Source organism: Camellia sinensis, chromosome 8, assembly GCF_055761805.1.
Source record: "Camellia sinensis isolate YWXY chromosome 8, ASM5576180v1, whole genome shotgun sequence".
In the NCBI taxonomy this organism is placed as follows: Eukaryota; Viridiplantae; Streptophyta; class Magnoliopsida; order Ericales; family Theaceae; genus Camellia; species Camellia sinensis.
The window spans coordinates 164,463,096-164,477,633 of record NC_138968.1 but is presented as its reverse complement, the minus strand read 5'-3'; positions in this window follow the sequence as shown (position 1 = coordinate 164,477,633).

The following is a 14,538-nucleotide window of genomic DNA, read 5'->3' as shown; positions in this document are numbered from 1 at the left end:
GACCTTTTCAGGGAGTTGGGTCACCCGGGCCTTTTCAGGGGGCGGGGCCATCCCGGCCTTTCCGAGGAGCCGGGCCATCTAGGCCTTTTCGAGGAGCTCGAGGAGGGCCTGTCCGCAGACGCAGGGCTCACATTGTAGAGGTGGAGCCTGATGAGGAGGAGGAGGATGCTGAGGAGGAGGAGGAGGAGGCCACCGATCGTCAGTCAGAGACATCTGCTGAGGAGGGCTCCGGTCTTGGTTCGGGGAACAGAGGCGAGGCTGAGGGGGATCCTGAGGATGACAGCTCCGACTCAGATGATGATGATGGTGCAGAGGTTGTCCCGCAGAAGAGGATGAGGAGTGCTTCTCGTTCCCGCTCCCGAGGATATTGATGCTGTTATTTCCTGCTTTATTTTTCTTTTTGCTAGTAGTTTGTAGCACTTTGCATTTTGTCAGGCAGTTTTATTTTTTGTAAAACTTGTACCTTTGTTTGTTGTAAAGCATGATGGAATGAAATAGCTTTTGAAAAGGTGTTTGTATTTTAAACTTTTAGCATCATATCGCATCATTTTATTTCGCACAAAAAAGAATTTGAATGGGAATGTGCATTGTGTAATCACCAAGTCAGGTAGTGAACCGACGCAACAAACTAAGCAACTCAACTTACTAAGATATAACAGAACCTTAGGAAGTTTACAACTCGATAAGCAAAATGCAACAACGTTGACAATGCAAATAAACAAGACTTTAAACAAAGATTGTTTAAACAGAGCGCAATGACTCGACAACACGAAACACGTCCGCTCGACAAACAACTCGATAAGCAAAACAACAACTCGATAAACAAAACTCAGCAACAACAGAGCGTACTTCTGACGATCTGGGCACCAGGACGCATCCGAAACAGAGGGAAATGAAGGCCTTTGACTCTCCCGTTGCATGGAAATGCTTGAAACTTTCCCTCGAAGAGTAAAACAGGGCCAAGGAGATACACTGCAGCATTGCCAGCCACCTTTGGGAGCCGGCCGACCAATTTTGTGGAGAGAGACAGCTGGCCGGCCAGTTTTGTAAAAAGTAAATGGCTGGCCAGCCAGAAAAGGTGGCCGGCCGGCCACTTAGTCCTGCAGCCACCTGATTTTTGACACGTGTCCCCGTGAATAGTGTTTTTCCCTCTATAAAAGCCTCAACTTCGGGAATATTCATTTCATCTTAGTTTTAGACAAAGATGGAGGCGTTTCTCGCGGAAAATCTCACATCTTGGATCTCTTCTCTAGATGGCTCGGAAAAGCTGAACTTCTGGGGTTTCGGCTTGAATGCACTATTCACGCTGAGCCGTACTCCGCTACAGCTCCCTTTTCTCCATGCCGCGGCAAGGTTCTGGAACCCAGTGACGCACGTTTTTAGCTTCGGCGGCCAAGAGGTATGTCCTACTTTCGAAGATTTTCAGGTTCTGATGGAGTCTGAATGCTCTGAAGTGATCTTGCCCCAGCTCCGTTTTGGCCATGCTCAGGCTTTAGGGCGGATGTGTGGGCTCACGGCGCATGACGCTCGATCTCTGATCTGTAGTGGGGAACTGGACATCCTCGGCTTGATCCATCGTTTTTCCGACGCTGGTGACCGCAGCAACCATTATTGGCAGGGTTTCCGGCAACACGCCCTCTGCTTATGTTTGTTGTCTCACTTTCTGCTTTCCTCGGGCTTCGGCGGGGCTAGCATTCGCCTGATTGAAGTCGCCCAAGGCTTGAGAGAAGGAAAAAGCTGTATTGCCATGACCTTGGCCGAGACACTGATGGGCTTAGATTCTGTCTATCGCCGGGAGGCAACTAGGTTTGCTGGGAGTCCACTGCTGCTGCAGGTAATATTTCCCACCCGACCTCACATATATATTTGCTCACATCACTCGACCCTCAGGCTCGGTTTTTCTCACAAAACCCTTGTCTTACTTTTCTCTCATCGTACATCTCTCTGTTCTTTATTCTCTCATTTTCCATCCCTCCCCTAGGTATGGTTAATGGATAAGTTGCAGGTTGTGGACTCTTGCCCAGCTTATTCAGCTCGAGGCTACTTCTTTCGACAGCGCCTAGTCAATGCTCTTGACGAAAGGTGGTGGTTCGATTGGATGTGCAACTTGTCCGCAGACGGCATTGCTTGGCGTTGTCCTTGGCTCAACCTCCCGGCAATGAGCTATAATATGTCTCGGCTGATTGGGATCCAATTGATTGGTCTAACCCACTGCGTATTCTATTTTCCGTTCCGGTTTCTGCGTCAGTTTGGTCATGATCAGACCTGCCCACCGGAGGGGATTGAGTACCCAGCTGCTTTCCCGATCCGGGGTGCACACCTTGCCCGATATGCCACAGCATGGAGGACTAGAGAGCTCCTGGCCCCTGCTTCTACTTTCAGTTGCACTTTGTCCGATGAGTGCTTGGATTGGCTCAATGAGGAGGCACAGGTTGGGCCTAGCTTGGCTTCAGATGCTTCGTCCAGCTCTGGGAGGGGACGCAGAGATATTTGATTCAACTATGCCCCAAATTTATTGCTTATTTAGCATTTTCAAGTTTTCTTTATGAATGTACTAAAAAAGCAACCTCGATTGTATGCAAGAGCAGGAGAACTCAGTTTTGAAATCAATGAAATTGAAAGTTGTGGTACTGAAAATTTTCCGCTTTTGGTCCAAAAATGGTCTTAGTCGTAAAAGATTGATTTGAACAAAGTCAACTTTCATTAAAACTTTTCAAAACTATTTTCGATGTGGATCAGAACTAGACACGCCGAAGATCTGTCACTGAGATGCACAACCCCAGATCCCTGCAACTGGAAAGTTGCCCCTAGTCTGAAGAACAATGCGACACTTCATGGCAACGGAAAGTTGCCCCTTGTCTGAGTAACTTTGCACTGTCGCGGCAACGGAAAGTTGCCCCTAGTCTGAACAGCACTGTACCGGAGGTCGCGATAAATGCTGATGGACAAAGATGACTGAGATGATCGAAATGGACAGAGTTGATCGGGGAAAAGTTTATGGCTGAACTTCAAGGTGAAGTTGCCTACGTATCCCAAAAATGGGAATCAAGCCTTACGTAGTTCAGGCTCAGGTTCACTCGAGTATTTTCACTCTCCTTTTGCGCTCTAACTTTTGCCAAGGCCGCCCTTTGCGGGTTTTCAATCTTGCGAGCTCAGTTTTTATATTTTCTAATTTTTTGTGCTCTGACTTTTGCCTAGGTCTCCCTTTCGGGTTTTCGGCCTAGCGAGCCCCTCAAGGATAGTATTTCTTCAACTTGTCCATATTGATCGGTTGTGAGAACTCCAAGCCATCTAGATCCATCAGAACCACAGCTCCACCTGACCAGATAGCTTTGATGATGTAAGGACCAGTCCAATTGGGTTTGAACTTGCCCCTTGGGTCGTGGATGGGAGCTCGGTTGTCTTTGAGCACCAAATCTCCTTCTTTCAGATTCCTGGACTTAACCTTCTTGTTGAAAGCCCGGGCAATTCTGCGTTGATAGCCTTGGATGTGGTACAGTACTTTCAGTCTTCTTTCATCAAAGAGCATGAGTTCTTCGAATCTGCTTTGCTGCTAATCTGCCTCGGCTATTTGGCATTCAGCCAATACTCGTAACGACAGAACCTCAATCTCAATGGGTAGAACAGCCTCCATTCCATAGACCAATGAATATGGAGTTACTCCAGTAGAAGTTCTGATTGAAGTCCTGTAGCCCCACAGAGCAAATGGCAGCTTGTCTGGCCAATCCCGGTAGGTTCCCACCATCTTCTACAGTATATGCTTGATATTCTTGTTGGCGGCCTCTACCGCTCCGTTGGTCTGCGGCCGGTATGTAGATGACTTATGGAAAGCCACATTGTATTTCTCCAACAAGTCTATCACTTCTTTCTTGAAGTGGGAACCATTATCTGAAATTATCTCGTTTGGCACCCCGTAGCGACAGATGATGTTGTTTCTGATGAACTTTGCGACATGCAACGCCTTCAACACCGCGTATGATTGGGCCTCGACCCACTTTGTGAAATAATTTATCGCTACTAGGATAAACTCATGCCCGTTTGACCCCTTCGGGGTAACAGCTCCGATCACATCAATTCCCCAGACCGAAAAAGGCCATGGTGAAGTCATGTTGTACAGCTTTGACGGCGGGATGTTCATGCGGTTTGCATGAATTTGACACTTGTGGCATCGCCGAACAAAACTAATACAATCCTCCTCCATGGTTGACCAGTAGTAGCCCTGTCTGAGGATCTTTCTGGCCAGCATTACTCCATTCATGTGTGCACCGCACTCCCCCCCATGGATGGCTTCCATCAGGCGTTTCGACTCTTCAGCTTCTACACAGAGCTTATGCATTCCCAGATAGGGTGACATGTGAAGTGTATACCGACCACAAGAGTTTAAAATATTTCTTCACACAGAAAGAACTGAACATGAGACAGCGGAGGTGGCTAGAACTGATTAAAGACTATGACCTACGGATTCTGTATCACCCGGGAAAAGCCAATACCGTTGCCGATGCACTGAGCCGAAAGTCAATTGCCAACTTAGCTTGTTTGCTCACCGGACAGAAAGAGCTGCTTGGTGACCTTGAAAAATTTGAAATTGAAGTTTTTTTGAGAGAACAAGGTGGAACGCTAGCCGCTATTTCTGCTCAACCGGCATTGACTGAGGAGATTAAAGAAAAACAGCAACAGGATGACTTCTTGAGGAAGATCATCGAAGAAAGGGAATCTAAACCGAGACCGGGATTCAAATTTGAAAACAATGTACTGAAATTTCAAGGAAGACTATGTGTGCCGAATGACACTGAACTGAAAAGAAGAGTTCTGCAAGAGGGCCATAACTCAAAATTTTCTATCCACCCAAGGAATACGAAAATGTACCAAGATTTGAAACAGAATTTCTGGTGGCCGGGAATGAAGAAAGAAATTGCCGACTTTGTGTCCAAATGTCTCCATTGCCAACAAGTCAAAGTTGAACATCAACGACCTGCCGGATTATTGCAACCCCTACCCATACCAGAGTGGAAATGGGAGCATATCACGATGGATTTTATCGTTGGGTTACCTCGCTCCAGAAAAGGTATGGATTCAATTTGGGTTATTGTTGATAGACTAACCAAATCTGCTCACTTCTTACTTGTCAAGACAATCTATAATGCGGACAAATTGGCTGTTATCTATATTGATGAAATTGTGAGACTGCATGGAGTGCCTATGTCTATTGTTTCTGACAGGGATTCGAAGTTTACATCGAGGTTTTGGCAAAGTCTATAGACTGCATTGGGTACTGAACTAAGGTTGAGTAGTGCCTATCATCCTCAGACAGATGGACAGTCAGAAAGGACCATCCAAACTCTGGAGGATTTACTGAGAATGTGCGTTCTTGATTTTCAGGGAGATTGGGAAAGTCATCTGCCATTAGTTGAATTCGCCTACAACAACAGCTACCATTCGAGTATTGGTATGGCGCCTTTCGAGGCATTGTATGGAAGAAAATGTAGATCTCCGATTTGCTGGGCAGAAGTTGGAGATGGGCCTTTGCTTGGGCCCGAGATCGTATATGAGACGATTGGAAAGATAAAACTGATACAGCAAAGACTGAAAACTGCACAGAGTAGACAGAAAAGTTATGCGGATGTCAGAAGTCGGGACAGAGAGTATGAAGTGGGTGATCACATTTTTGTGAAAGTGACACCAATGAAGGGCCAAACTCGTTTTGGAGTCAAAGGCAAGTTAGCGCCAAGATACGTCGGACCGTATGAGATTATTGAGAAAATTAATCTGGTGGCGTATCAAGTTGCGCTCCCTCCTGAAATGGAGCACATGCATAATGTTTTCCACATTTCGATATTAAAAGATTATCTCCGGGATCCTTTCCATGTAATTGAGCCTACTCGGGTAGTGTTGAGTGATGACTACACTTACGAGGAACGGCCTATACAGATTGTAAACAGACGGATCAAGAAACTGAGAAACAAAGAGATCCCGCTAGTGAAAGTTGACTGGCAGAACCATGGTGGTGTGTATGCCACTTGGGAAAGGGAAGATGACATGGCTAAGCGATATCCTGATCTGTTCCCGCTTGATCTTGTTTTCTCCCAGAATGAAGGTAACTCGAGTTTAGAGGACTAAACTCCTTATAAGGAGGGGAGACTGTAATAACCCTCATCACTGCTTACCGATAAACATGAATTACCGTCAAAACTGCACTGATTATGACTGATAATTGAACTGATTAAAGTACTGAACTGACTGACTGACTGAAAACTGGAACTGAATTGACTGAGTATGTATGTTAATTTGTATTCTATCTGTTCGATTGTTTATTTGATCTGTTCACGTTTTATGTTTAAACTGCTAATTGAAGGCCTTATCGGCGGCCGAACTGGGAATTGATTGATGTTTCTCGACCCTCACAATTAATGTGATTTTATGGTGAATTTATCTGAAAACTGATTAGATATGATTAAATTAGATTAAATATTGATAGATTGCTTAAGTTTGACTTAATTACCTTAATGCCACTTAAGTGGCCCACTACTTGAACCATCTTTGAGCCTCATTACACTCACACATACACATTTCATCAGCTCATTCCTTAGACTCAACCGACCAAGATAGAGAGTGAGAGAGAATTGAGTGGATCTTGAGTTCATTGGTAGAATTGCTTGAAGAATTGAAGTATATATTACATATTTGAGCTCCTAGTCTTCTAATTCAAAGACTTAGGTAAGGATTTCATCTTCTCATTCTTGTGTTTGAGCTAATTCTTGCATGGTTCATGTTAAATTGTAGAGCTAAGTCATGTTTTAGTTCATACATGTTGATATAGAGCATAATCCATGCATGCATGTTTGAATTGTTGGATTTTGAGTTGAGTTCATGGCAAATTGTTACATGCATGTCCATGATTTTGTAATGGTCCATGTTTTCATCTTGTTTTTGGATCAATTGGCTCCTTAGAGCATCAAATTGAAGCTTCAAAATGATTTGAATTCATGCATGTTTGCATGTTCATCTTGTTCTTGGAAAATGGTTTGAAATTGAATTTGAATTAAACACCCTTGGGCTTTGATTTCTCAAAATTGAGCTTTGAACCATGTTATTCTATGTGTTTACAAATGTATTCTGGAAATTCAGCCCAAGAGGTCGAGTTTTGAGTTGCTAAAACTTGGTCTGAGCTTGGAGGTGCAATCTGGGTTTTCCAGATTTTGCACTCCCGCTCAAGCGGGGAAATGGGCGCTCGAGCGGAGAATCCGAGCATCTAATATTTCTCTGCACTGTTTTACAGTCCGCTCGAGCGGAGGATTGGGCGCTCGAGCGGAGTCGTGTGTTTCAAGCTCGAGCGGGAGTCGAGCGGATATTTCACCCATCCAGTACTTTTACAGTACGCTCGAGCGGAAGATTTGTACGCTCGAGCGTGTACCTTTGTTGCATGTCCGCTCGAGCGGCGAATCCTGCGCTCGAGCGGGACTCTATTTTCTGAAAACTCTGAAAATGCTTCTAAAAGTGCATTTTTGCATCCTCATCCCATACTAGGCATTCTTAGGCCTAGTTTAAGGCATCTTAATGAGGATATAGATGTAGAACACACCAAGGCAAATTAGGGATTAAGTTATGATATTTCCCAACTGTGTAGCTTAGTGTGTGTTCAACCTGTGAACTGTGTAGGGTTGGCGACTGGGGAGACACGCTCTAGCATACTGTAGCCCAAACTCTGTGAGTAACAATTGTGTAAAGATATGTTCAACTGAGAATGTTTTCTGACTGTTTAACGAAACTATTTTCTGAAGTAATTATTGTTAATTGTTTGAATGCATGTCCTATATTCTGAAATGTATTGTGGCATCCTTAGCAACTGTTGTATACTGTTACTGCTACTGTTACAGAGATCTCTGCCAGTTCCCTCGTGGAACCACTACTGTTTACTGATTGATGGCCATTATTACTGTTCGGTCCTTAAGACCTACTGTTTACTGCTATGCTAATGGATGTACCACATATGACTGAATAACTGTTCTGACTGAAAGACTGAAGTATCGTTTAATGAACTGCTTTCATTACTGTAAGGACATTTCATTCTTAACCTCTTTACGCATTATGTTATTCACTAGGCTTTAGCTCACTGTTTATATATATATGTAGGTGCTCAGCCACCAAATCGGAGCTAGGAGCGTGGGTTAGACTCCAGTTTTGTCAAGCCAGCCTTTGTGCCTCACTTAGAGGTTCCGAGTTGCCATGCTATGGCTTTGGGGCGTTTTGTTTTTCCCCCGTTTGTCTCCATACTGTTTGGATTACTGTATAGACTGTCAGCTACTAACTGTACTGTTATCAAGGGATTAGGTCCCTGTACTGTGTGACTGTAAATTTTGTATAGACTGTACTGTTTGTATGTATGAATGCATAAAAAAAAATCTTTTGGCATACAGACTGTCACAGCTCAATGGACATTATTTATTTACTGTATTGGCTTCTGCCGGGCCCTGAACTCTGTTTTACTGTACTACTGTTAAGCAGGCCTTCGGTAATCTCGGATTACTGGCCGGTTACGGTGCTAAACCCATAGGGTCGGGTTTGGGGTCGTGACAGTAGTAGTAATGGTAGTCGTAGAGGTGAAGTGGCGACAGTGGTAGTAGTGGTGGTAGTGTAATGGCGTTTGCAGTAGTGGTGAAGGTGGTAGAGGAGATGGGTGGTGAGAGAGAGAGATGAGTGAGAGACAGATAGAGGAGAGAGAGAGAGAGAGAAAGTGATGAGCGAGAGAGAGACAAAGTGGTCGCTAAAAGTGTATTTTCTTGTAGTGGATCGATAAATCGAGAGGGAGCTCAGTAAATAGAGAAGACATGAGGGAGAGAGTGAGCAACGCAAACACAGTGGGGGAGAGAGAGAGAGATAGAGAGACAAAAAGAGAAAGAGATAGAGAGTGAGAGACAGAAAAAGAGACAGAGAGAGAAGAAAGATGAACGGGATAGACAGAGAGACAGTGAGAGATAGAGAGAAGAGAGATGAGCGAGAGAGACGTAGAGAGAAGAGAGAGGCAAAGAGAGAGATAGAGAGAAAAGAGATGAGCTAGAGAGACAGAGAGAGATGAGAGAGATAGAGAGAAGAGAGGTGAGCGAAAGAGACAGAGAGAAAAGAGATGAGAGAAGAGATAGATGAGTGAGAGACGTAGAGAGAGAGACACATACACAGACAAACAGAGAAAGAAGAGTGATGAGTGAGAGAGAGAAAGAGAAGAGAGAGAGAAAAACGAAAAAATGGGTGAAAAGATATAGACAGAGAGAGAGAAAAAAAAGAGCAAAAAGAGATAAACGAGACAGAGACAGAGAGAGATGAGCGAGAGAGTGAGAGAGGTAAATAGAAGAGAGAGAGAAGAGAGACAGAGAGATGAGAGCGATAGAGAGAAGGGAGATGGACAAGAGACATAGAAAGAAAAAGAGAGAGAGATAGACAAACAGACAGAGAAGAGTGATGAGTGAGAGAAAGAAAGAGAAGAGAGACAGAGAGAAAGAGAGAGACAGACAGACAGAGAAGAGTGATGAGTGAGTGAGAGAGAGAAAGAGAGAGAGAGAGAGAAGAGAGACAGAGACACATAGAGAAAGAGAGAGACAGACATAGAAGAGTGATGAGTGAGAGAGAGAAAGAGAAGAGAGACAGAGAGATGGAAGATAAAAAAATGGGTGAAAAGAGAAATGTTCAAAAGAGTAAGGCGACGTCGTTTCTTTTTGTTTTTGTGACAGATTAATACCATTGCATTTATTTAAACTGTAGTGACCCAGAATTTTTATTTTTTATTTTTTTTAAATAGCCAGTGCATAATTTAATTGAGCAAATTTTCGAATTTGAGTGCTGTGTAAATTCTGTGCGAAAACTGTTCGGTTTTGTATTTTTTAAAAATAGTTACCGATCTCAGAAAATTATGAAATTTTTCTATGTTGTTCACATACGAGTCTAACACGTTGGGTAAAAATATCATAATTTATTGATGAGTATTTATTTTATAAAAATTCACAGACTAATTGGTGTTCAGTTTAATTTATAGCAGAATTTGAAATTGAGTTTTGGGTGTTCGGACCAGGATTTTGAGATAAATTTGTTGGGTCTATTTTAGTATATAATTGGTCCATATTTGACTTATGGGTGAGACCCATGACTTAGATTTAATTTAAATTGAGTTTGTTTAATGACTCACATTTGACTGTTTGGTCCTTTTAAAATATGATTGGTAATAACCACCTTGGGAGTTGTTATTATTTATTATATAGGATTATAATAAACATTTGATAGTTGATTTTATGATGTGTACCATATGGTGAAAAATTATATATTTTTGTAATAAATAAAATGGGCGTATATTTCGTGGTCAGTAAAATATTATATTTTGTGGTGTGCATCATCAAACAAAATATGTTTTGTGGTGAGCAAATAATTATATCATTTTATTGTTTATGTTTCAAAATATTCCAATGTTCCTAAAATATACCTTTAGTTATATATATATATATATATATATTTATGGGTGTACATTGATTGAGAAAAATAAATAATAAAAAAAGAAAAAGAAAAAGGGACTTGAGGCAACAAGCCCATGGGGGGGTTGGGGGAGGGGGCCGGGGGGCTGCCCATCTCAATCAATTTGACTTCTTTTCTTCTTCTTTTCATTTGCTGAGTTATATCTCTCTCTTCCTCTCTCTATCTCTCTGCTCTCTCTTCTCTCTCTCTCTCTTCCTTTCTTTTTCTCCATTTTTGCTCAAGTTTTGAGCTTAGAGTGGGAGTCTTTAGAGTGAGATTTTGAAAAAGTGTTGTAAATGAAAGTTGGAGAGCTCGTCGTGATCTTGGCAATGGTGTTCTCGGATTCATGATCGGGCGACGTTTGCATTTTCAGATATGTTTTTCTTCATATTTGAGGTAGAGACTTTCTTCCTATTTTTATAATAAAGCTATTAGGGTTGTTTTGAGAAAATATATCATTATAAAAGGTATTGCATATAGATATATTTTCAGATTTTTGTTTGGTAATTTTTGGAAGAAAAATTATGTTGAAATGTTAAGAATGTTGGCATTTTGAGATTGATTTGAAAAAAATCATTTTGTGTTGATAATTTTGCAAAGAAATCTGAAAATAAAATTTAATAGTTGTATGGATTGTATCTACATCATATTATGGTTAGATAATTTGTTTTGAGAAATTAATGTTGAAATATTTATCTCATCCTTGAGTTTTAGAATTTATTTTTGAGAAAAATAAATTGATATTGAGGAATATTGTGTAAATTGTTAAATAGGAATTTTTCCTACACTTCTTTATGCACTTTTAATTGATTATATGGAGTTTAGAGTTGTATATAATTTAATTAGAATTTTTGAAAAATTTGTGATTTATTTGCTTAAAAGGGAAATTTTGAGAAAAATAAAAAGTTGATGCCTAAATTGCGAAAGTGTAAACTTGGAATATGTTTGTAAGGTTATGAAAGAGTTATATTTTTAATTTGAACAAAAACGGACTTCGATTCGATTGCTTTTGAAATTTTACCGGTTTGTGGCCAAAAGAGCATTTTTAAAGAAAATAAAGGAATTACGTTTAACTTTTTGAGGCTTTCGATCAAAATAGGATGTCATAGTTGAATAATGCTTGAAGAATGAGTTTGGAAAGAAAATGATATTTTCTTGGGCATTAACGGTATTATTTTACTTAATGTATTTGTTGGAATAAAACCGACACGGTTAGAAATGGACTTTGAGAGGTTATCGGACGTGATTGTGATATGAAAACTAGTGTAGTTGTTCATATTTGATAAAATGTGGAATATGATTTGTTTCTAAATGTTGGGAATCATGGGAGATTCCAATGTATGTCCATGTTGTTATCTTTTAATTAATATGTTAGAGATAACTATTTTGGCTATCGGTAAAAATTTATCATATTGCATTTAAATGAGGGATTTCTTGGAAGGATGTGAAATGATGGAACTTTGGAAGTTTGATATATAATAAGTTATAAATTTGTCTTGAAATGACTAAATTGGGAATGTTGATTAACATGTGGAGACTATATGAATATGGATATGGTTGTATTATCTCTTGGAATTGTATTAGAAATTATATTGAAATGAGAAATGAGAAACAAGAATTTTGATCAAAATGGTAATATTTAATAAGTAGGGATTTTCTACAATCTAATATGGTTTTTAACTTAGTTATTTGCTATTGTATATAGATGATGAGATTTGGTTGTGTTTGGACAAATCTAAGATTTGGGTGTGAAATGAAAAGAGGGATTTTTTATGTATAAGAGATAAATGAGTGTGGGTTTTGAATATAAGATCTTGGTGTACCAAAATAGTTGATTTTGGGTGTTTGGGTCAATAATGAAAAAAGGGGGATTTTTGCCCTAATTTGATAAAATGATTATTTTGTATAAATAATTGAAATTAACATTGAATATGTTAAATTGAATGGTTATTGATATAGATGATGATATTGGATATGTATTATCTCACCTACAGAAGTTTTGAATAAACTATTTATTCCGATATTGAACATCTCTTGGAAATAAATGTATTGGGCTATCGGTGGAGGATAGCTATGATTGTTGTAGAAATTGTATGAGGATTAGGCGATATAATGCTAATCTATTGCTAGTTGTCATTGAATATGACTATGTTATAAATACATTGCATATGTATGTTTATTGGGAGGAGAAAGGGGATGCAATCCATATATGACCATGTTATAAACACATTGTATATGTATGTTTATTTGGGAGGAGAAATGGGATGTACTCCATATATGATTATGTTTATAAATACATTGCATATGTATATTTACTTGGGAGGAGAAAGGGAATGGACTCCATTTAAAGCAAGTTGGCTGGAGTGTCCTGGTGAAAGACCCGAAAATCTATATATAAATGGGTGCTGGTTCCTTCGGACAAAATGGCAAAGTTTGAAGTGTTTATGTGTGTTGTGCATAATTGGAAAACCATTGAGTTGTAGTCTCATTTTGATTGTTGAAAGAAAATGAATTTAACTCATGAATTGAGTAGCATATATGAACTGAATATGAGTTGAAAGAAAATGGAATAAGATTGGTCTTAGTGGCATATGAATATGCAGGTATTGGATATAAGAGATTATGCAATAAAGTCATATGGTTATGACATGATATGATTTCACGTCTATGTATAAGTATCTTTGTCTCTGCATATCTTTTAATGTTTTAATATGAGATTGTTCGGTGGGCTTTGCTCACCCCCTGCCTGTACATGTGTACAAGGAATGCTTTTCGGATTTGAAGATCAAACAATGGGTTTTACCATTTCATAAGTGGAATGTAGTGATGGATTGTACTACTTCATTTGTTGTTTGGCCGAGTGCTAGGCAATAGCATGGATGGACTTTCGGGAAGCAAGAGCTTCTTAATTATGTTTTGTTGTGTGTATGTTGGTATTTGTAAAGCCAAGGGCTTAAGATGTAATGAGCAAGACTCAATTTGTGTAACCAAGCAATGACTTGGAAAGATGTAAGCCTACATAGCATTTAACTAGTTGTTAAACAGTAGACTCTGATATATGAAAGTATGCTATTCCTCACATTTATTCCATATATGAGTTATCTTTATTGTATTATTTTAGGGGTGTGACATAAACCATTTTGTGACTATATATATGAAGTCATCTCAAAGCCACAATATATATATATATATATATATTTTTTGTTTACTTTTTTTTTTTTTGCAACGGTACCTATTACAGTCGCAAATTTTTTTTTTTTTTTGCGATTGCAGTTGGTGCCGTCGCAAAAAACTCTATTTTTTTTGCGACAGCAATCTCTGCCGTCGCAAATACTCTATTTTTTTTTTTTGCGATATCAATTTCTGCCGTCACAAATACTCTCCTTTTTCGCGACAGCATTTTATGCCATCGCAAATACTTTATTTTTTGCGACGGCAAGTTGTGCCGTCTCAAAAAGTCACATTTTTTGTGACGGCAAATGTGCCGTCGCAAAAATTCCGTCTTTTAAACCCACTTTTCTTGTAGTGTCATAAGGTCAAATAAATGATGTAAATTTATTCAGTTTTCGCTAAAGATATCAGGGAAAAAAAATTAAAAATCACAGGAATATGGCGAATAAACATTTGGTGCAATTGTGTCATATAAGGTTCTGTACAATTATATAGATTTCTATAAACATAATCTTTTATGTAATTTTATAAATTTAATATCAATCAATTTAATACAACTTCATTAATACAATACAATTGATCTTAATTTTTAATTTAATATTTCTACGCTAATTATTTTATCATACTCGCAATATCATCCGTTAAAATAAAAATATCCTTAGTTCATCAATTGCTTAAAGAAATTATACAAGCCAAAACAAAAGTGTGTGATTAAAAAGAAAAGGGAAAATCTACAATGTGCACCTTATAAAAGGGCATATGATATGCACTTATTGTATGGTCCATATCGTGCCACATCATAAAAAATGACCTGCTAAACGGGTCATGTAACAGGTTATAGAAAGAATCATAACTTTTTTTCAAATATCATAA